Source organism: Neopelma chrysocephalum, unplaced genomic scaffold (assembly GCF_003984885.1).
Source record: "Neopelma chrysocephalum unplaced genomic scaffold, ASM398488v2 Primary Assembly neopelma1_121, whole genome shotgun sequence".
In the NCBI taxonomy this organism is placed as follows: Eukaryota; Metazoa; Chordata; class Aves; order Passeriformes; family Pipridae; genus Neopelma; species Neopelma chrysocephalum.
This window is the reverse complement of record NW_020897783.1, coordinates 760,826-785,191: the sequence shown is the minus strand read 5'-3', so window position 1 is coordinate 785,191 and position 24,366 is coordinate 760,826. Positions and strand designations below refer to the sequence as shown.

General features: G+C 42.6%; 1 protein-coding gene across 5 annotated transcripts in view; it reads right to left on the bottom strand.

Moving 5' to 3' along the window:
• Positions 1-17,018, bottom strand: part of ZNF536 (zinc finger protein 536) — a 345,809-nt gene extending 328,791 nt beyond the window's left edge. For 2 of the 5 annotated variants that reach the window (XM_027697630.1, XM_027697631.1), the window contains exon 1: positions 16,717-17,018. The gene's annotated coding sequence lies outside the window, so the exon portion shown is untranslated. Of the gene's footprint in view, positions 1-14,263; positions 14,335-15,381; positions 15,483-16,716 lie in introns of those variants that run through there. The other 3 variants (XM_027697634.1, XM_027697633.1, XM_027697632.1) reach the window with 3 other exon arrangements.
• Between the last annotated feature and the right edge of the window lie 7,348 nt (positions 17,019-24,366).

Genomic DNA, 24,366 nt, shown 5'->3' with positions numbered 1-24,366 from the left:
TGGAACACCTTAACTCTTGGCAGTGGAAACTGAGTCACAGTCTCAGAAGCCCCTTTCAGGATGGAACATGCAAATGCAGTTTTGGAGAGCTCAGTGTCACTGAAGTCAAGGCTATCCCTTTGATACTCAAAGTCTGAAATAAGCTTGAGCTAAATATTGCCTTGTCATGAATAAGCCAAGTTCAGATACTTAATCAAATTTTCATTTCTGTATGATAAAGCATTTATATTATGGCTGTCATTGTGACAGCAGAGCCTTGAGTCAGTGTGGCTGCTCTGTCTGCTACTGTGAAGAGTCAGGAACTGTTCTGTCTGCAGGTGACAACCTGAAGGACTTTGCTCAAATCCCAGTATGGTCAAGCCAGAACTGACATCAGGTCTTCCTAGAAGAGCATTAGAGGCTGTTCTAAGGCTTGCCTGATCACCTGAAATTCAGGGGCATTTTTCTGGTACAGATATCATCACAGGTGTTGCCACTGAAGCAAAATGCGTGTCAGTATACCAGGCTTAAGCTTTTTGAGTAGGGAGAGTTTTCTCAGGATCAGTGGAATGACTGATGCTACATCCATGAGGAGCATGAATCAGCACCCTGTCCACAGAGGAGCAAAGCTGACAATTATTCCGAAGAGGAAATCTTGGTTCCAGTGAACTCAATCGTAAAAGTCCCCATGATTCAGTGGAGCCAAGATTTCTTGTTATACTGCAAAGCCAATAGGGAAAACAGCGGCAAGAATTTTACTTAATCACTTCTGATGCACTTCAATAATAAGATGGTCTAGTCCTCCCTGCTATTATCATGAGGACAGGGACAGGATTCTTCTCTGTTTTATTTCAAACCATCTCAGGCACATCTTGCTTTTCTTTTTTCAGGAGTCAGAAACCCTGAAATCTGGAAGCTCACTCAGATTCTAGCATCTCTTGGTGGGTCTGTCACACAGATAAAAGCGGGCTGCAATTTGCTGCATAACCTATGCTGTGCCCCAAGCTGCAGCAGCACTGCATGGCTTCATGTAAGTGACATGTCACAGTCAATAGCAAGTGTCTGAGCTCACTGACAGGCACACAACATGCGACACCATCCTCCAACACCGCTCTCCTCTGCAGCCTCCGCCTCTCACGGAGAGTGGAAACAAGACTTGGTAGCAAGGAGCACAGAACAGGCATTTCATGGGTTTTGTCAGTGTTGTGATATGCAGCTGCTTTGGAAAAGTATTACCACAACCAAGTGTCAAATGTCACTCATGTTTCCACTGTGACTGAGAAGATGGTACAGTGCATAAAACCCACACGTGCTAGCTAAACTGTGCAACTCCTGAGCAGTGCCCTCCATTAAATGTAATTGCATTATCTGACAAATAATCAATGTTCAGATGACACTCAAGAGTCCTAACTGCTAATCCTGGGCTAAAACTATCTGATATTTGCCTTCTTTCTGAAGTTTTATACTGTGCCTGTGCTTCAATATCAGCCCCAAAGGAGAAGCAGCATCACAAATAAGGTCCTGGCTTCCAATATGAATTTTCTAATAGTGCCATTAGAGAGATGAAGAACATAATCTGGTTTTGGACAAAAGAGGGCTCAGCCTTGGACAAGCAGAATGACATAGCACTTTGTTTATATCATTACTTAAGATATTTAGCATGTTAATTTTTCATTCTGTTAGGCTTAATTCTTCAGTATTTGGTACAGATCTCTTATTTTACCACGAGTTCCAAAGAGAAGGGAAAGAGCAGTGACTTTGATATCAAGGTCTGCAAAGAAAATTAAAATAGCAAATATTAGTTCAGAACAACCTGTGAGTGTGTAAGAGCTATTTTATACGGCTGTGGGCTGCTCTGATCTGAATGCACAGAGGATAGCATTCTCCTGGGACACAATAAGAGGCTTTTTTCACATCTCTTCTTCACTTTCCTCTTCCTCAGTTGGGTCTCCAAGTTGGAGCTCTCATTGTCCACAGCCCCTACGGTCCCTGATGTTCCACCTCACCCACATGGGAGTGAGCAGTAGCACTCCAGCTCCTGCCTAAGTCCTGGTCACTCAATATTTGTATTTTGTGTCTTCATCACCTGTGTGTGGTGGTGTAAAACTCCTTAGAATTCTCTGCCTTCCACACTTCCTCATCTGTATCCAGTAAGGACCCAGCCAGGCCACCCTCACAGGACCCACTTCAGAGACCCACCCCAAGAGGGGTCATGGGCAGAGGGGACAGTCCCATGACTTGGGATGTCTGATTGGTTCTGCTATGGAAAGGTGATGGTGGAATGGGGCCAGACAAGCCTTGGTGGAAAGAACGAGAACATGAGAAGAGCTTTCCTGCTCTTCACAAAAAAGCAAGGTTCTGTCATGTGGGCTTAATTAATGTTTACATGAGCACTGTATTTGTTTATATTTAATACATCTTTTTCTAAACGTAATTCAAGACCACAGCTATTCTGGAGTATGAAAAGCAACTCTTCCTTTGAACCACATTTTTAATAGAACTACTATTCCAGCCAATGTAAAAAACAATTATGAGACCACACATGACTTTTTAAATCACGGATTATTGATGGGAGCAAAAATGACCAAAAAAAAAAAAAATTATAAAAAAGAAGGTAATATGCCTTATTGCAGGTTTTCAAAACACTGTAACACCTAACTCTTAAACTGAGAGAATTGTGACCAGAATTTTTCACTTCTTTGGCTTTTTCTACCTTCAGAGGACCCGATCCAGTACAAACTTAAGTACATGATTTAACACTTGACATCCAGTTTTAGCAAAACAACTAAGCACACGTTTCAATACCACTGATTCCACACTAAGTCAGGATCAAACAATACCACAGAAATGCTCAGTATAAGATCAACTGAAGCAGTACAGGAGGATTTATAATGCTGTACCAACAAGGTTTTGCACTGAACAGCTTTAACTGACAGTCTTCACATGTAGGTGAACATCTTGTTTATAAAATCTGAAAGAGGGCTCATGAAACAAATGATAAAGAAGCACAAATTATTCACAGCTGAAGGAACATACAGTCCTCCCCACAAACACTATGGAATTCCTAGAAGCTACAGAAACTTTAGTTAAGATACAGCTTCCTTAGAAAATTTAAACATGTAAACCAAGGTAAAAAAAGTGTTGAACATAATAAAAAGATGAGACCATTTTAAAGTTCTTATCCTTGTCATATCACTTTCCCAAAGACATTTATTCTTCTATAGGTGCCTTCATGTTATGCAATTATAAGACAAGCATCCTTAAAAATACTAAATTATTATTCAGTAATTATTATTTACATTCTCCTTGTACACTTGCCAAACTCTGCATTAACCTGCTCACAGAAGGGTGGGGTGACTGTGCTAAGGCAATAGGTATTTCTGTATGGACTTCAATCAGAAAGCAGCAAACCTTAATAGCATAATAGGTAACTGTGTTCCTTAACTGAAGAGTTCAAGTGCTGACAATATCATTGATAATAAACTAATAAGTTAGAAGAGCCTTCTTCACCTAGATGTCCAGCAATGATTGGACAAAATAAGGGCTGAAGATTGTTTAGAATTAATAGTGCTCACATTTAAATACAAATTATCTTAGTAAGCTTTTCCATATTGATTGTACACTGCTGTTAAGTCCTCTTATATCTATAGAAACAAGTGATCCTTACTCAACATGTAAAGCTGCCCTAGTACTAAATATTGATCTCAACAGGGAGCAAATCCTAAATGGAAGTAACTCGAGGGGACTAAATTCTACACTCAGCAGGGAGGCACATGGGAAGCACCCAGGACCAAGAACAAGGTACAAGTGCCTTCCTAGTCCAGCAGAACTTTCACTTTAATAAGATGAACCTCCATTTTTCACAAATGCTTTCTGAATAATTCTGTGAAAAAACACACACACCTCTGACCAGAGAATGGAAAGAGTTCAAGACACTTCCCTGCCCCCCTTTGCTGTTTAGATTTCCTATGTCAAATAAGAAGAGGTCATGAAAGGAGGAAAAGTTGTCTTCAAATACAGTTTGAAAAGACATGCAATACTCCTCCTTGCTTTATCTGCCAGCCCTGTTTCTCCTGACACTGTTTCCCTGGCACTGTGGCAAACCCACAGAGAGACCCTGATCCAAGAGATCCTGCTCTGCTACACATCCATGTAGCTGGAAGCATACTAAAAGCAGTACTTCTCCTTAACTTATCTTTGGTTTGCTCTATTGTGTTCTCTACCAGCACCAGAGAGAAAGGTGGATAGATCATTGGCATGTTAGAAAAAGAAAATGGGGAATTCAAGGGTATTTAACAAATCAGAAATGAGAAAATTGTATCCTAATACTTTTTAAACAACAAAACATTTGCTCCATAATAATTAAAATCAAGGGAAAAAATACAATTAGCAAAAGATATATGACGTGTCATAACAGCAAGCAACAATAAAAACTGAGGACTTATTTGTAAAGGAGAAACCAAAAAAAAAACAACAACAAAAAATAAAAAGAGGGTCTTTTGCTCTCATAGGTAGTATTTTATTCTACTCAAATATATGAAACATATCTTCAAAAGCCTAATCTCCCAACAGAAAACCTTGTCAAAGCAAAGAACACCCAGAAAAACAGTCCTCATCTGTTTAAAAACATCAATATCTTCTGAAAAAGGTACATGAACAAGTGTCATGCAGTTGAAGAACATGGACTCGCTAGACTGTTTTTACAGAGGCATCAAATCTACTTTAGATCTTCATACCAACTACAGAGCACAGAATGAAAACTGTGGTACATTACAGAATATAAATGCGTAAACCATTTTCAAATCCAGCTGTTTTTATTAAAAATGTAAATCAGAAATTTCAATACCTTTCCCCATGTCACAGAAAAAAAGTCTGCATGATAATTTATTTCTTTCCCCAATAGAAGTTATCTCATCAAATGCAAGTTATGACTAACAATCGTGGATGTGACTTCACTGCAGAAGTTGTACTCAGTCAGCAAAAGGTTAACAGTCTGAAGTCAGTGATTTAGTATCATGACGTGTGAAGTAGCCAATCAACAGTTGGTGTTTGAAAGAGGCTGGAATATCATATTTATAAAGCAGGGGGGGTTGTGGTGATTTTTTTGTTGTTGTTCTGGTTTGGTTTTTTTGCTTGTGTGACTGATTTCAGTTGGAAGCAAACTGAATTTGACTCAGCCAGCTCACACCTGAAAACAAGATACGGAATCAGTGACAACAACAGAGCTGGTCATTACAACATTCATTAAGGTCTTCAATTAGTGAATTTGGTGGTGAATGTTGATCTTAAAAACACTGGAAGAGTATCTGTAAGCTGGGGCCCTATGAAAATTTCTCTAAGAAAAGGGCTTTCAACTTTTCAGAGGGTACCCAAGGGTCCCCGTTTCTCATTTATATGATAGGTTCATGGGGGCTACTGAGGGACACCGGATGAAGGTAGAAAGTCAGGCAGTGTAAGAAAGAGAAGGAAGTAAACTCAGGGTGCTTGTCTAACATCCCTCTGTTATTAGTGGCAGAAGCCCTGGAGAGGTGCAGTGCCTCCTCAGACTGCCCGAGCCCATACATTTATAAAGCAGTTGTCAATAGCCACAAATTTAGGCCATCCCCAGAAGGGCCTTTTGCCACTTAAACTGTAAAGCAAAATAAAATAAAATCCAAACTAACTCAACACTTATCACGAGCGCCTTTTTTAAAAGGATTTAAGAGTTTTGATGCAAAGGGTAACTGTCAGCCAATATTTTACTCCTAGGATTTCATTACAGTTAAACTACCAAGGATCTTATTTTTTACATTCTTCATGTGTAAGGTCTCTATAGGCATCAGCAGCAGTATTGAAGGGTTGCAGGCATATCCCCAGATTCACCTCAGCTCTAGGAATCTCACAGTATTACTAGATCAGAGATCAACTCAAACCAGTTCTAAATAATTAAGATTGTTAAACCCAACTTACAGCAGGTATTTACACACAGGTTAAAGGTCTGACCTCAAACCTTGGAGAGTCAACTATAGGGTGCTCATGATTTCCATGGACTTTGAAGCAGCTGCTAAGGAATACTTAGGCTAGAATTGTTTGTACTATGTAACAAGGTAGTAGCAATATCTTGTGTATACCTTGCAAGTATAGATAAAAATACAGTATAATTTTAAGATCCAATTGCAGCAGCACCACCAATGTAGTTTAGGTCTTGTAAAAATCAAAGTTGCACAAAAATTGAAGACCAATAAAAATGTTTCCATGATTCTTTTTTTAATCCCATTGAAAACAATTTTTCGTTGTAAACATTTTTGCCAGCCAAGCACTGCAGCATTGTGCAACTGCATGACAGCCAAAGAGAAACTGATGAGGAGCTGACGAGATTGATTTCATTTTTCCAACCGGAGTGAAATACGTAAAAGGAAATAACAAAAGGGTGAAGTTATTTTTATATATAAAAAATGCTCACATTTAATAAACTCACATGGAAACTGCACAGCCAATGGTAATGCTTTTGAAATAGATCTACAGATCCCTTGGGTTCTGCACAGAAACAAAGGCACGAGTGGGTTCCTGCAGCACCTTTCCCCTTCCTTGGGGACCAGAGAAACCCTCTCTCTGCTGGAGGAGTCAGATCCAAGCCTGCCCAAACTCTGTATCACCCATTCCCTCTCCCCTTGTGACCTCCCAGGTTTCTGTGTAGAAGTCTGGCAGGGGGTTACTACTGGAACTCAGAGCTATATTTATTCCCTTGGCTCCCATCCATCACTGTTGCAGAGCAGCCAGAAGGGGAACCAACCAATACAGCATGGGTTCTGCCAGAGCTGTGCTGCCAGAGAAGTTAAGAATGAAAGACAGAGGAAACAGAAGCTATCAAAATACGTGTTTCTATCTCTAAGGAAATAGGGGCTTCCTCCCCCTGCGGATTCCCTTATACAGATTAAGATGTTTCTCTCCTTTTTAAGAGATCCTGACAAAGAAACCCACCAGTTTTACAGGTCTTCTACATCACCCATGAGGTTCCTCCTGAGAGAAGGAACACTAACAGCACAGTATCCCTTGCAAACCTCAGGCATTTGTGTGGCCTTTCTTTCCACCTCACATCACTACAGACAGGGTGCCCTCCACAGCAAGTTCTACCTGTGCACAGGTCCATGGCACTAACAGTAGAAAGGGTTAACACTGCACCCATTACATCTCCTACAGCTACACACTTGATGCTCAGGGGGATGTAAGAATCAGTTAATTGGTTCTGTACAAACATTAAATCCACTGAACAAAATAATGGCAAAAAAACTCCATTTTGAGATGAAAATTGTTTGCATTATAAAGATGCACCTCATCATCAACTGGCTTTTATAATAGCTGGATTGTAAACTTTATGAGAAAGGTACAGAGCTGAGTAAGAAACAGTTTTTCCATATCACAAATACTTTGAAGATTTTAGAATTTCCTTTTATTCCCCTCTGGGACTAACCTGATACCTTCTGCAACTTTTCAAAAGGAAGAGCCAACAAGACAGCACAAAGAACACGAATGTTCTTACCAGGAATGCAGGCTGGGAGACTCTGCAACAGAAACCAGTCAGACCCAGTCTCTCACATCACACTGGAGCACCCAAGCCAAGAGTCGGTTCTCTTCTGACCCACTGAATAATTAACTGATTATTTAAATTGGAAAAGCCTGAAGCAGGAACTTGAAAAGAAGAGCCAAAGTGTGTTTTTAGAGCACTCACCTGGGATGTGAGAAACTTGATTTGAAGAAGCTGATTCAAATCAGATAGAGAGGAACGATCTGAATTCAGCTCTCCAGTGACCCAGGTGCATTCCATAATCACCAGTCCATAATGAAGTGCAGAGATGCAACTCTTTCATTTTGAGCAGAAATTCAATTGTGGACCTGAGAAATCCTTCAAAGATGCAGCATGTTGATGCAAACTAATGAACTGGCATTTTTCAACTGCAATAAGAAAATGGCAGCTAGTTCTGGCCAGAAACTATACTTCTATATTTGGAAAGCCCTTAGCATGCCAAAGATACTACCAAACAGGCAAAAGATTGAAATTCTAATCCAGAAGTGGCCGTGGATTTCCTATTGCTCATTTATCTCATAGCATGCCTATTTATCGCAGACACATGCATATAGCTTTGTGTGTTCAAGTTAAAAAAAAATGCTTGAACATTTGATCTTTAAAACAGTGAAGAGTATTTTAAAATATCTGAGCTATTTTAAGAGAAATTTTATGGTAAAATTCAAAGAAGGGAGTAGTTAAAACAGGAGAGTTTTTTTTGGTTTGTATTATGGTACTAATATGGATACTGGGTTAACTTCTACTAGTTATTCTATTAACCCTAGAGGAATTACATTCATATGGCAAAATCTCAATGAATCAATGAAGAGCAGTTACCTTAAAAAGGTAATAAATAGTAATTTTATTGCATGTTTCTGTTTTAGGTAGCCTATAATCTTTACATTTTTTTAACTCAAAAGGTTGGATTCCTTTTTGTACTTGAAATAATGAAATGAGACAAAGTTTAATCAGGAAACAGTGGAGTTGCACACTATACTTACAGTGGAACTAGGAATCACATGAGATTCACCAGGTAAAGAAGTTTTATCTACTGGCTCAGTCCTTCCCAAATAAGAGAAGCAGAACTGGATCCTAGAAATCTCATCAAAATCAAAAAAATTTTGCTAAACTTTCTGCACTTTCCTCTGAGAAGAGAGATTCATAATTTTCCACAAAAAATGTGGGATATATTCCAACAAAACAAAGGTAAAAGCTACTTGGAGCATCGGTTTCAAAACTAGTGCTGCTTTCCAACATTGAGTCAACCCTCAACATTCAGAAAACTCAGAATTCTTCATATGGACTGGAACCTCTAACATTCATGCAAGCCCTTGAGAAATAAAAGAAAAGAAAATGTATGTCTGCATATGGGTTTTTTTCAAAACTGTTCCAGCACTGATATGGTTGAACCAGGGCACACACCTATCAAAAATCCTTGGCCACTCGAGTAGAAGGCAGTTTCTACTTCTCCTGTCAATTATAAACTAATGCCAGAGAAGGCAAGATTTTTCCCTAATTCACTTGATTCACTGTCACATCACTCCCTTGAGTAAAACTGTTATCAAAACCAAAATGTTGCACTGCCCTATGTTTTATTATTTCTATGGACCACTGAAGAAACAACACATGCAGATCTAGAGAGTCAGTGTTAGGAAACATATATGAAACTAAAATGTAACCCATCCACACAGAGCTATCAGAAGAAATGCTAGGAAATAAACATCCAGCCCACCATGTTAGCCTTCCTTAATAGAAACCTGACTTTACACCTCCTTGCTTTCTTCACCCTAGCTCTCACATGCTCTTTCTCAAGAAACAAACCCAGGCTTCCCTTGAACTCATTTATCCTTTCCTTGCTGATAATTTATACCATATGTCTTTTGCATTAAGTTATTCTGCCTGATTTTCCTATTTACCCATGTTTTTTTCTAAATTTTAGGTTAAAGAGACCTATCTACATCTATCTGTATCTACCACTGGTATTCCAGTGACAAGACTGATGGTGACAAGGTCTGCACAAATCTATGGAGACCAACTTATGAGAGTGAAATAAAACAACGTTAATACCGTATGCTATCATTTAGAAAAGTAAATGTAAGGCCAGGCTGGCAGCCATCACAGTGCTATCACATGGGTTACCAGGGCTAATTCCCAGATCAGCAGGGGCCAGGACTACGAAGGAAGCACTGCACATAGCCCTGTGGTGACCGAGTAGACTGTGGTACTTGATAGCAACCCCTTTGTAGCATTGATGAGCTCAACAGGGCATCCCATCACAAAGAACCACAGTGACTGTGGCAGAATATCCCAAAGGCATAAAAAAGGAGGCAAAGTTTCTAACAGTGCTTATCACATAGGAAAAAAAAACCCACAACGTAAAAAAACTATAACGAAATTCACATAAAGGCTGAAACAGGCTTATTATAAAAGGAAGAATCAAGACTGCCCCTTTGCTCCATGATACCCCGACCCATTGAAGGCTGACGGCAAGGAAGGCTCCCGGAACATCCCAGACTGCCCCAAGGCAGAGTTCGGGCCACAGGCAGCCCCTGCAGCCAACCTCCCCTGCGTCCCCACACAGGTCATGGGGGTGAAAGTCAGCTCATACTCTTCTTTTTTTTTCCCCCCCTCTCTTGCTTCTCTTGTTCACAAAACTGAGACACGGCCAAATTTTCCCAAGCAGCCTTTCCCTGGCACTGTGCTACCCCTGCCTGATCTTCACCGGCTCCCACCCTCCTGCCAAGCACTTGCTCCCTCTGGAAGTCCGAGATGCTACAGCTGGACAGTTTAACACTAACACATCAAAAACCAGCCGCTGGTTTGAAGAAGGGCTCTCTTGCTTGTCCCACACTATGGGAGTGAAGCCATCACCGTTATTATCAGGCACTGCTACCTGCAGATCTGTCTGTTAATGTCCCACCAGGATCGGCAGTGCTGCTTTTTCCATAACATGACAAATACTTAGGAATTACCTAACTTTGATTTTGGTTATATGAGTCTCAAACACTGCAAAGCACAATAGAGGAAAGATCAGATATTGAGGCAGTTGTGGCTATTTTAGTTCTGTTTTCTTCATCTGTGTTTAAAAGACAGTCAGATTATAACAAAATTGTTTGTCTTTAATATAGTTCAACTTGACCCGAGGAACCCATCTCTTTAGAAAACGATCTCACATAGAGTATTTAGATTAAGACCTGTAGAAAACAGTGACTTCAAAATACTTTCAAGGCCCCGTCTTACAATTTTTAAAAAACACAGACAACCATACTCATTATAATTACTCCTCTACAATTCTTTTGCCTTTTTGATGCATCTGGTTATCTAGTAAGATGCACCTGAAAATCAGAGCAAATTTAAATATAAGGGAAAGGTGCCAAATTCAGAATACTGGAAGAATCCTGCCTCTGGGAGCATATTTAGTCACAGCATTGGTGCAGTTGGGCAGAGGCAACCCAAATCCTCCCTCGCTACCCTATTCCCCTGCCTCTTTCCTGATCTGGATCTCTGCTGCCCCTGCAAAGATGCTTCAAATCTCTCAGTGCTTGGCTTCATTACTTAACCTGCCAATACGAGTGAAAATGTCATAGCAGTTATTGTGATCCACTCAGATTCAGACAAACGCTACTCGGTTATTTCACGTTAAGCAACAAACACCCATCAGATCATCACAATTTTCACTTGTTTCTAGGCAAGGTCAGATTCTGATCAGTGACTTGGTCAGAGGAAGTTCATACTCCATATTCGGCCTCACAACTGGAAGCTGGAACGGCACATCCGTACAATAACCCTGAGATCATCCAATTACGCGTCAGAATTATTTTACTTTTACATATTTTCTTTCAGTAGCTCATCCTTTTCTCCTCTTTTGTGAACATCTGTGCCCGGAGTGTCTTCACTAGAGAAATTTGGATTTCCATCTACAGTTGCCAGAATAACTTTATTCATGTTTCTATAAAAGAAAGAATATGTATTCTATTTTTTCATCTGTGTTCTCCTTCCCTGAATCCAAATTGCTTGCAACTCTGGAAATGCAAGGTGTGAATGAGAGGATGGAAAAATAGTTTTTCAAGATTATACTGTTTTTAGCATTTTAAAGAGCTGATATACATCTATTCAGGTACCTGAGAGAAATTCAGAGATTAAAATATAAATTTACTTACAAATCCTATTAAAACACACTAAATCAGATGATTTTAAAAAAGCTTTAGTTGTCCATGTTCAAACTTGAAAAATAAATCTATTTATGGCTTTAGTTTCCATTTTTATAAAGTTCATATAAATCTATGCTTTTCTTTTTTTTTTTTTTTTTAAAGTCAAGGCACTCTAAAAACACCTGTGCAATTCAAAGTCAACTTTAAGCAAAAATCAACATTTGGAAAAATTACTTCTACTGATTTTCCTACACTTGATGAAACTTGTGTTTCCCAAGGAATAAGCACATCCCATTTTAATGGGCTAGTGGATTTTCTACATGTGTTTGAATGCAAATCTCTTTGGTCACCTAAGGCTCCATGGTGGGTAAACAACCTAATGTGTCAGCTTTCTGTACTGAAGATCACAATTTCTGATCTCAGCACTGTCTTCATTGCTGCAAGTAAAACAGTGGTACTGATGTTGCAACCTACAGGCTACTCTCTTCTGATAATGAATGGGTTGGGTTATTGGCCTCTGGCATGGACAAAAATATGACAATCAGCCTCCTCATTATATAAAAGTCTACAGTGAAGACAGTGCCAGACAACTTGCTGAGTATTAGAGCTCAAATATGTTCAGAAGTCAGAAAGCCCGTAGAACAAATCCTTTTTCTTCCTTACAATTGATAAAGTCATAGTCAATTTATTAAAAGTGTTTTAATACAGCGTTTCCATCATAGCAACTTGTATCTTCAGGAACTCATTTGCAAAACACAGCTTTAGCCTGCAAATATTTTAGGTTCATTCCCTGCACATGTAACAGAGAGGCTGACCTTTCTTACATCTGTAGTTGTTAATTGTCATCATTGTAACAGCAAATGAAAACAAAGTTTAAGTCACTGGCACTTTAAAAAAACCCATCATATTAAATCTCGTTTACCTGGAGGAATAGAAATTCAAAGTCACGAGCAAAATCTGAAGACAGAGCAGACATGAGAAAGTGCACCCAATCGCAGGGTTTAGCAACTGTACCGAGACTCTCTTCTAGTGCATGTTCTGAAACAGCAATCGATTCTCTAAGCAGTTGGTACCAAACTGGAAACATTTTTCTTCTACAACATTCTGAAAACTTTAATCAACTCATTTATGATTCTTTTCTTCCGAAGATTAACAGCACATCCACTAGAAGATTAATTGAAAATAAAATTTTAAAAAGGATAGCAGAAAGGGCAAAACAGAACAGACTAGGACAAACAACTCAAGCTATTTACAAATATTTTTATAATGACTAGAAATCATAGAGCCCTCTTTAGCTGTCTAACTTAAAAAACAGTAACAAAAAAAAAAACCAAAACAAAACCAAAAACAAACAAGCCAAAAAAATGCATCATCTGTTGACTGAACACAGGGCCTGATTTTCAAAGCTGCTGAGCACCCACAACTCCATCTGAAGTCAGTGGAAGTGATGAATGCTCAGCAGCTCTGCAAATCAGGCCCAAACTGTCCAGGGGTCTGCTAGGAGCCTAGCAGAAGTGGTGTTTAGAGAAGGGGTTTTGTTGCAGAAACGAGGAGGTTCAAAGTAATCTGTCAAAGAAGTGCTGCTACATTCATGAGTCGTAAAGCTAGCTGGCTCTCAGCTATGGGAAAAAAGTTAATTCATAGGGCTCATAGGGCTTGCATTTGTCAAGGAGCAGGACGTCAATGCTATCATTATCAGGCAAATCAGCCAGGCGTTTAATGGTAGAATCAGGAGACATTTGCTCTCCACTATCAGAATGACATCATAACTAAAGCAGCCTTCGGCGAGGGGGGAGAGCCGGGGCAAGGCTTGGGCTGCACGCACACTTTGCACTTCTGCTCGGCTCGCCCCACCGACCGCTGCTCCCCTTCCCCAGGAGGCAACTTCCAGCTTTCAGCTGCCTTCACTCCACAACTTCGTCCTCGCAGCATCCGAAACACCAGCATCTGATTTTACAAAATACTTCTAAACCTGCCCGATCCAAAACTGTGACATTGTAACCCAGACACTCGGTTAGGAGGGGTTGGGTTTGACACAGAAGCTGCAAATTCACTCTAAAAATTTCTGGTATTTTTAATTACTTCAGTAATCTTCATTCTCCATCAAATGGGGGGGGGGAATACACACACATTAAAAAACTAGTTGCCTCTCTGATTTAAGAAGTAACAGCTCAGTTAACTAAGTCGATTTTTAAGCGTACACAAACACATACACAAACAATCTTTGAATATCCTGAAGTATTTAGTGATGATCTATTTGATGACCAGAAATATAACAGCAATACACATTTCCCTTCCACAGTAGCCATAATTATACAAGTCAAACAGCACGACTTACAAACTGCTAATCTATTTTCTTTAAAAATATCACTACAGGTACATAGGCACAGTACAAAAGCCTCACCTTGTATAACAACTGTGAGGGAAAAAGTTATGAAAGCAGACAGAAAACCTAAAATCCCTGAGGCTACAAAAAAATCCCGCTATTGAGAAATAACCCAAGAGACCACATAGGGAATGTACAGCTTTCAGAAGCACTTCTCATCTTATTTGCACTTAACCTATTGATGTACTTATGCAGGTCACTTACTTTTCGGATATGTTTGAACCCTTTATAATCATGCAGATCGCCGCGGTTTTCACTTGGGCTTTTGTTTTTTTGGTTTTGTTTGGATTTTTGCAAACAAGTTTCATTTAAAAAAGATCCAATTATGCAAATCTGCTCCCGGATAGGTAGTGAATATTCAATATGATGGTGATACTGTAATAGTTCAATGCAACGCACTGTACTGGACAGATTTATGAGGCAACGTCACTACTACGCTCTGGTCCTCGCTGAAGCATCTTGAAGTTAATTAAAGCTGCAATGTCCACTTTTCCAGCCACCCTCCTCATTCAGGTTTACTATTTCAACATCAAACCAGCGAGGGGGCCTCCCCCCTCTCTCCGTACATTTAAGCAGCCTTCCACAGTCAATGAACAATGAACAAAGATTTGAGCGATAGGAAGGGGGGGAGAGAAAAAAATCTCCACAGGAATAATCAAATCCGGTTTAAACAAGTAAAAATATAGTTTCTAATATTAAACTAGAAAAGAAAACATTCTTCTCCAAGCGAACGTGCAGAGGCGCTTAGCCAACCCCTTCAGAAAGGGTCTAAAAGCAGCCAGTCCTTTTTATTTCGAGCAGTGAATGAGCCCAAACAAGGCTTCTAAACTTAATTATGACACTTAAAATAGTCTTTTTCCACAGAAGCGGGGCGGCTCGCCGCCGCTATCTGTATCAGCCGGGCACATCAGCTCAGCAAACACGGCCCCTGTTGGATTTATTTTAAACTGCACGGGGGGGCGGGGGGCGGCGGGGGAATGCACAGCCCCGCAGAGCGCTCCCGCCGCGGGCGGCCGGGCAGCCGCGCCCGCCCCTGCCCCGCGTCCGCGGAGCGCCGCGCCCCGCACCGCACACCCCGCACCGCACAGCCCCGCACCGCCGGCTCAAGTGCGAACGGAGCCATCTGACAAATCACGTCCCCGCCTCGACACTGTATCAGCCGCGGCCACATCCGCCGCACGCACCCCGAAACAATGCCCGCCGCGCAGGCAGGCGGCGGCCGGAGCCCTCCCTGCCCGCCGCGCCCGCCCCGGGCAACCCGCACCCGCGCCCGCACCGCGCCCCCGGCCCCGCCGCCGCGCCGGGGCACGCCGGCAACTAACTTTTCGGATGGAGCCCCGTGCGAGCCGCCCCGCGGGAGCCACGGACCCCTCCGATAAACAGCGTAAATCTTCGCGACCTTTTTATTTTTGCGTTGAAGTTCACACACAGGCGGCAGCGCTCCCCCCCCAGCCCCTCTCTCTCTGTCTCTTACACACACACATATATATTAATTATTTGCAAAACTGCAACAGATGGGCGCATTAAAATCTGGATTCTTTCCTACACAGCATCAAAGAATCTCTCCTTCCTCCCCCTTCCACCCCGCCCGCTAATCCCGCCGCCGGCCCGGTGCCCCCCCCGCCTCCCGCAGCCCCCGCGCCGGGGAGCGGGGCCGGTGCCCCGCGCAGGCAGCGGCGCCCCCGCGGCCCTCCGCGCACGGCGCGCCGCCGGGAAGGTGATGCTCCCCCCCCTGCCCGCCGGGGATTGCCATTTAAGTTTCCTCCTTAACCTGTTACTTTCTCCGGGCGCTGACAAAAGCCCCGGCGGCGGGCTGGCAGGTGCCTCCTCGCTCCCCGCGGCGCCGCCGGGCGCTCTCCGCTCCCCCCCCGAAAGGGCTGAGACCTGGCCTGACATTTAGTGCCTACTTGAATGTCACAACGCTCCTCGCAGCATTATGCACGGCTCCTATTCATAAGAGGTCGATTAGAGCACAAAATGGCAGGTCTCTTAGGCACTTGAATCTCACAAGTTTGACACATGGTATGCATCAGCTAACTTTGATTAAAAAAAAAAAAAAAAAAAGAGGGGGGGAGTTTACAAATTACACTACGATTAGCCGGGATCCTAACGGGGGAGGGAGGGAGGAAAGGAGGGGGGGGCGCGTTTAAAGTCACTTCAGCAAAGTTTGCTCCGCAGCAACCCTTTAAAACAAAAAGTTTCTGGGCAAGTTAAGGGCAGGGTCGGTGCGGGCTGGGGCCGGCGGCGGGCGGCCCCCGGGCAGCGCCGCGGCCGCCGCCGGCACTCGCCTCCCCTCGCCTCGCCTCGCCCGCCCGCTCCTTTTTTGTAAAGTAACGGTTTTAAAAGAAACGAGAGAGAAAGAGGAAAAACGTAGGGTTTTCTTCAGGCTAAGTTCTATAGCGCCATTCAATGGCTTCTCCGCTCCTTTCATTATTTTCTGCTTTTCCCCTGACAGCCCTGCTTGCAAACGTCACTGCTATGGATATTTAATTATACTGTATTTTTTTAATCACGGTGGAAAACGCAGGCCCCATTGCGATGATTAAAAAGAAATAAAAAACAAAAACATACTCCGGACTGACTTTGGAGCCTCTTTGATGGCTCACGGGAGCCTCCCGGATCCTCAAAAACCCCCTTTTTACCTTTGTCTTTCTTACCTTAAAATTTAAAGCAAAGCGTAGAAGAAACTCCCGCACGTAAACGGAGCGTTGTAAAAGATTGTGTTCAATGAATAATGAAGCATGTCCACATGATTGACTTGATCATTTTCTTGTGCGGAGGGGGAAAAGTGCGGCGCGGGGCTGCCGCGGCCGCCCGCTCCGGGTAGCCCTCCCAACTGCTTCCAGCACATCCCGAGCAAAGAGCGCTTTATTTTAATCTGTCTCTTTTCAGAATAACCCCCTTCATTGATACTGATCACCCAACATCACAAGACATCCCCATCTCTCAGCGTGGACTCCCCCTATCTGGTAGGTGAAATGCATTGTACCATTAAAAAAGCACTCCATTGTCGTCTTGGCATAATTCACAGCAACTAGATAGGTCTTGCGGCATTTAGCTTTGATGAGCCAAAAGCTGAACCCTTGATATAATAATCTACAAAGAATGGTCTGTGATCGTCCATTTTTTCTCCCTGTCTAGCAACTAAGAAACCATTTAACACGGCGCAGCTTGGTCGTGACCTTGAGCGCGTGTAAACACCCCGAGGAGCCCGCGCCGCTCCGCAGCCCCCCGGCCAGCGCCGCTGCCCGCGCCCCGCGCAGCCCCCGCGCTCCGCGCAGCCCCCGCGCCCGCGCCCCGCCGCCCCTGCCCGCGCCCCGCAAACCCCACCGAGCCCCCGGGGGCAGCGCCGGGCTCCACAAAGCGCCCTTCTTACCTGCTCCCGAAACTATGCAAAGTCTGTTTCTCCTAAAAAAAAAAAAAAAAAACACAACCAAAAAAAAAAAAACTCCCGGGGAAACCTTGGCGGACAGGGGGACCGGAGCATCAGTCACCGCTCCGGCGTTTAAGAGAAGTAATCAGCGATAAAGTGACGTTGATCTGCACTGTAACCTTGTGGCGTATTTAATGTAAATAAGCCAGTTATGTTGCCAATCGCATGCATACAAACACATAAAGGTCCTCAGCGTTGCATTTTGATTCTTTCCATTAGAGCCGACTTTATTTACATACACTATTTAGGGGATCATGATAATTCTAAAACAATACTAGTGCCAAATGATTATGAAAATATGATTTTAATTAATCACGTAGTAGGCAAGGAAATTAGCATACGGTAATTAAACTTAGAGAAAAACGTCATGGAGGTTCTCTGCCTTATGGGTTCGGAATAATCATTAAACGATGGGTTTTCAGGACTTAATTATCAAACAAATAACTTTTTTAAAGCAACTTTACACGGTTTATCCGCAGGGCAACGATTTAGTAAATAATATATAACCAAGCAAACAAGGTGCAAATGTGACTGGTGAAATAGGTTGTGTTTCTACAAAGCAGAAAGGGGGGGGGGGGAAGCTGAATAATGCAATTATGGATTCTGTGTCCCATAGTTGACAAAAGCATGGTGCCTCAATAGACTCTTTGTTATGGGATTATATAATGATTGTGGTGTAATTATGGGAAAAAAGATTTAGTAATAATAAAAAGTATCAAAATACACCAATGAGCAGCTTGTTTTAAAGAAAAGGCTTGCATGTGACATTAGGGGCATGTTAATAACAAAAAGCCAGGATCCGAAAGGGTTGACAAATAAAAAAGACTGTGATGCGCATGATTAAGAAGCGATGGAGACAGATTGATTATTCAAAATGCCGAGCCACAGGGACACTTAAAACATTGATTCAGGTAAGACTAGTTTCATCTTGACTGAAATGAGTTCCCTGAAGATGACTGGCATACATTTTAAATCAGTTTACTACATAAAAAGCATAACATCACAAGCTGAAACCTTCTAGTTAAAATAGGAGTCCATGAGAAAAAAAAAAAAGTTTATGTTTGTGGCGATTCCCAGAGGGACTATGGAATTGCAGAGGAAGGAGTATAGATTAATTAGCTCTTCCTAAACACTGGACTTAAATGTGCCCATCTTTTATAATCCCTAGCCTCTGTTTCTGGAGTCTGTGGTCCAATCCCACTTCTGCAGGTTATGGGGGTTATATTAATAACCCTAAAGATACAATAGGACTTTTTTTTTCTGGAACTACAGTGAATTAACTTTCTATAATAACTGAAAAATTAGCGACATTTTTGGAATTGATATTTGAAGTGAAGTTTATAAATAGTTGTTCAGAGCTATTCAATGTTAAAAAAAAAAAAAGGAGAGAGAGAGAAAGAAAGAAAAAAGATTCCCATGCCTATACGAAAAAGTTTAGGAATTCACTCTGCATTTTCCAATTTGATGTGTCTGAAATTCTCTTTGAACAAATTCCAAAATACAAGTTTTTTCTATAGAAATTAGCATAGCAATCACATCAATAATATCACTATCTCTATGGGAATGATAACTGGAGCAGTGGGGGTGTTCTTTATTTCAATTCTTCGTGGATCAACTGATTATATTCTGTCTTCTTTTGAACTTGTTATTGTAAGTCAAGTGATTCTTTATAAGTGACAGCCCTGACAAAGAGACGAGGATGGGAAAGCAGGTCGAAAGGAAGTCGCCATATGGACTTTAAAAAAGGCACTTTTTAAACAAGATAATGGGGAAATGGATGTTGCCTTTTAACCCTGTCAAGGCTGAACATTATTAGCAGTCTCATAAAAGAATGAGCTATACCTTTCTTTAAAAATATCAAATTTCACCTTACAATTTCCATGACCTAGGGCTACATAATACAAACCACATAGGAGGAGATGGCATTTCAGAGGCAGGGGCCAAATCAAGCACCTGGAATCAGTGACAGACAGGAGATTTCAGAGCACTGCACAAAGAGTTACAGAAGAATGAGAGCTCAGGAAAAGCCCATGGTTCTTTTTCCTGAGACAAAGATAAGAATATTGACTAGAGATAGGTGAAACAGCAACTGACAGCAGAGGAGCTTGAGACATCTAACTGGGATTTCCTCTTCCTCTAGAGTAAGTGCATGATGCTCATTTAGAGACAACGGATTGAGTGAAAACAAGCATGAACATGAGGGCTTTGACTCTGATCTTTGCAGAAATTAAAGTCTTTCTCCTCCTCTTTCTGTTCTGGAGAGAACAGGAATTTCCCTCCAGAAACTTTCAAGTGGACAGAGATTAAGAACCATCTTCTAGGAAACTGGGATTAAGTAGTAAACCCTCACTGAGATGAAGGCAGAGCTGTGGTCCAGCACCAGTGAATCACCTATCAAATTTACTTTTTTTTTTTTGTAGTCAGTTGGATGGTGCAGGTGATCATCCAGCTCAACTCTACAGGAAGAAAATGTCAACCAAAGCCTTCTCAAAATCTGGAAGAGTGGGCTACTACGTGCAGGCAGTGGTGGTGTCAGGGGAGGATGCTGTTAACAAGACTGATCAAAACTCTCTTCCCCAGGCCCTCACAGACATGATTATTTGGGCTGGGGTGACCATGCCTTCCCAAAATGGATAACGAAGAGATAACACAGATCCATGAGCTGAGTACATCCTAAAGCCAAGAGACCTCCAAATTTTATTGACCAAAAAAAATTGAGCTCCAACAGCAAAGCAATGAATACTGAATAGATGGGATTCAGAAGGTCTCAGTTGTGAGCTCAGGGAGACTTTGCTCAAGCCTCTTTCAGAATTCATCATATTCCCAGACACCATCAAGACTTCTGCAGTTCCCTCCAGTATTCCTTCCTATTTCTCCCCATATTTTCAGCACTGTTCCTTTCTTCTTTTCTTGCATTCGAGGAAAGGTCTTATCTCTTCAAAGCCTTTACATCCTCTCAACTGTCTCCAGCTACCTCTCCAAATTCTTTGGTTGATTTTATTCCCTTCTGTACCTCCTCCATGAGTAGGCAGGACTACACTGCCTCTAAAACTAGGCGGAAACACTACAGAGGGAAAGAGCAGAAGAGATGTACATTGTGTGCCTTACTGTGAGAGGCACTTGCACCATCTTGGAGCATAGTGGGCACCTTCTCAGGGAGGGGAACATATCAGCCACAGACTTGTCAAACTTCAAAAAGTAGGAAGAGAGGAAATGAAAGCTGAGTTCTTTAGCCAGGCAACATTACCCTTCCCCATGACTTCTACCTTTGTGGAATGACAGCCTTCCAGAAGATCTCATTTCAGACAGAGGTAAATAAGAGGGAAGGATATCCCAAATCTCCCAAGTTTGGCAAGTCCAACAAAAGCCCAGGTCGGAGGAATATTTTATGAGGCTTTTCACAGGAAAGTAGCAAAAGACAACTGGTCAATACAGTAATTTACACAATGGGTGGGTGAGAACGTTAGCTTTATATATTTAAATATTTATAAGTTGTTTGCTTTATAAGGAAGGACTGAGGAATAATCCTGCCTTTGTTCTTAAAAAGTGTGATCAGCATTTCCTTCCTAAAGAGAAGTGATAAGTAACTGGGCATTCTTTTAACAAAGACTGCAGAAGCCCATTGAAAGCTTAATGCCTTTAGGAGGGGGTCTCTTCTCCAAGGAAGAGTAGAACATCATGTCTTTAATATTGATAAGGAAAGGCATATAAAAGAAATCATCCAATAGCAGTGACTTTAAATAAGGAATTTCAGAAAACTTGCAGTGAATGTTTCAGCAAACTCTGGAACAGGTGGTGTGATCTACATGGCAGTCTGAGCCAGTGAAAACACAAGTCATCCAGCAAGAAAGTCGCTGAAGCATGGTTCAAGAAGACATAAATAAAACACTTCTGCAGGAAAAAGGGAAAACCCTCTCAAAATGCCTGTTACAAACATGGGGTTTTCCTGGGCAGAACCCCAGCAAACTGATAAGGTGGATGGAGGTTTTCCCAGCTGTACAGACTGTAAGAAAGCTTCCCGGAAAAGGGACTCAAAGGTTCCAGCTTTCAAAGACAGACCAGAGGCAGAACTCATTTGAGAACAACCTATTTTGCAGGGACCGTGACCAAAATAAGTATCTCTTTATAGATTTGATTAGCAAAAATTGTATATGCCATCATCACAGGGTAGAGTTATCAGAAATTGTAAAAAATATGGGTTTTTTAGGGGATAAATCTACGTCTTCAGTGCAGTAGTCATCTATCATTGAGCCTGACAGCACAGACAACTTGCACGGGTCAACTAAAAGCATACACTAAGGCCAGGAGACTGTGTTGGCCACTTCTTGTGATAAAGTCATTGCAACAATTCATCAAAACACAGCCACCAAGAAAGGACCCCGAAGAGAGTACAAAATAGGACATCTCTTCCCACAACAGGAAGATGTGCAATGGAAGCAGCATCTGAAGTCGGGTCACTGTGGAGGTGCAGCTCCCTCTCACAGCACTGGCAGTCCTGACCCTTTTCCTTTGCAAAATAAGGGCAAAACTGGAATGAAGAGAGAAAGTCCTTCAAGGTATTATGGACTGACAGACTGATACGTAGCTTTAGAGCTTTCTGTGGACAAAAGTGGTCACCTTTGTGTTTCTACAGAACATAAGCTGAGTAAAGTAATAAAGAAAGATTTCTTTTTTTTTTTTCCCCAAAAGTGAAAGACACTTTTTACATTAAATAGTGAACAATGTTCTCAATAGATCCACCTAGTGGAATCTAGCAAATTCTGCTTACAGAATAAAGGCACAGCATTTATAAACCCATGCAGGACATACTTCTGTGACCATCTTCCATTCAGCACAACAGGGGCTCAGATATCCTCCAAAAGGGCAAGAGTAAAAGCTGCAGTAAGTCTCAGTACAAGCACAATGTAGAAGATCAGGAGACAACTGCTGCTCCATGACTTAAACTTTAACATTTAAATTTATGTGGGATTGGTACAGCACGTCTACTTCTCCAGCTGTAATCACTATGAATTATGATTGATCGAGAGGAGAAAGTGCTGGGAAAAATATCCGAAAGAATAGTTGAACTTCAACTTTAAAGTGCACTAGCACTGACCTAGCTCTTGTAGCAAATTCACATTGAGCCTGTTCTCAGTCTGTCAGAACTCTTCAGGAGCTATTTAAAAGAGATGGTGAGATCTTATCTCTGAGATAAGACTCCAGAATAATTTTTCGGGTAAGCATTTCTTCTTACTCAACTGTCCTGACCAATATACCACTTTTCAACAATTTCCTTAAACTTTTCCCCATTCTTTCCATCCTGGTCCCAAGGTTCCCAGCAAACCCTAGGCTTCTAATGGTTGTAACCTCATGGCTTGCCCCAGGGCTTGGGCTGCTTTCCCTTGTTGATGAACACCAATATTCCCCACCAGCTGCTTTGGCGCATCCCTTGTTCCATCCCAGTTCTCCCTTTCCTCTGCTGTTTGTACACCGTGTCCCACACTGCCTGTGCCTCCCTAATGGCACACAGCTGCCCTCCCAGCACCTCCACCACCACCACCTCACACATCACCACGTTTAAGCCACTGTGCTGTCAGTAACACTGAAAGCAAAGAGCTAAATTTTAAGGATGTGCTGAAAATGTTTGTCTTAGCTTTTAAGCTACAGTTTCACAACTCAAGCCCCACCTTACAATAATTAAGGCCATGACACCGGCGCTCCCTTTGCCACCTGACCCTGGGTGGTGTGTGAGGTGCATCACTTACCTGTGGCAGGGAGCTCTGTGTGTGGGCTGCTGCCAGGCAGGGACCTCATCCTCTGTGGGGGCCCCAGCAGTGGACACTGTAAAGGTGTTAGTTGTTCACTGAACTATGGTATTGCCTCATACACAGCCACTTTGGTGGGTGCCAGTGTCTGGACAGAAACACCTCATCTCCATCGGGGTGGTGTCTGAGGCTGAAGAAAGTCTGGGATATTTTGGGAGGATGTGAAGAGATCCCTGGCAGACCAGAAGCCATTTTTTGGGGAGGTTTTCCCACGTGATTCATTGAGTGAAGGTGTCTCTCCTCAGGGGTCCAGTGCACAGGCTGTGCTGTGGAGTGAAAGATGGTGCCTCCCCTTACCCAGCACAGGCTTGGCCAGGGAGTGCCAGTGTGAGGGCTGTCTGTCCCTGGCAGCAGCGCCTCATGGTCTTGGCAGCCAGGAAACATGGCCAGAGACAGGGCAGAGCTCACCCCCAGCCATCCCAAAACACATTGCCCTGCTCACAGAACACAGGGACACCATGGTGGCACAGCCAGCATGGCCCCTTGGCTCCTGCTCCCACCCATCCCCAGGGACACCCTCCCAGGGGATGTAGAACAGGCTCTTTTTTAAATAATAAGCCTAGAGCTCTTATGAACTGCCATGGCTGTGTGTGTCTGGAGAACCATGATTTATGCCCAGTGGTTTGTTGTACCCTTACCACAAACACCAGCTATTCATTCAAGCTGTAGCAGCCCATGGGCTTTCCTCCATCTTCCCCGTCTCCACAGTCTCCAGCATGGCCATGCCCATGGAAACCATGGCACACAGAGCCACAGAGGGGTCCCACAGCCAGGCAGAGGTGGTGGGAGGGCAGTGGAGAGCAGCTGGGGCTGGAGCCAGGGAACACGAGAGTCCCAGCACAGCCCAGGTCGTGTGGTACAGACACCAGAAGAAAAGCTGGACTGGACATCCAGTGTTGTTGCTTTGCTTCCAAGACTTGTTTTTATCAAGTCCAAATAATACTTGTGCCTCCATGTTTTTATTTTCCCCTAACTAGCTGTAAGGAAAAACACATGCCTCTCTTTTTGTCTGTTTTGCCCATGAACTCTACCACTGCACCTGCCCCTTGAGAGGGTCACTCTGGATGTCC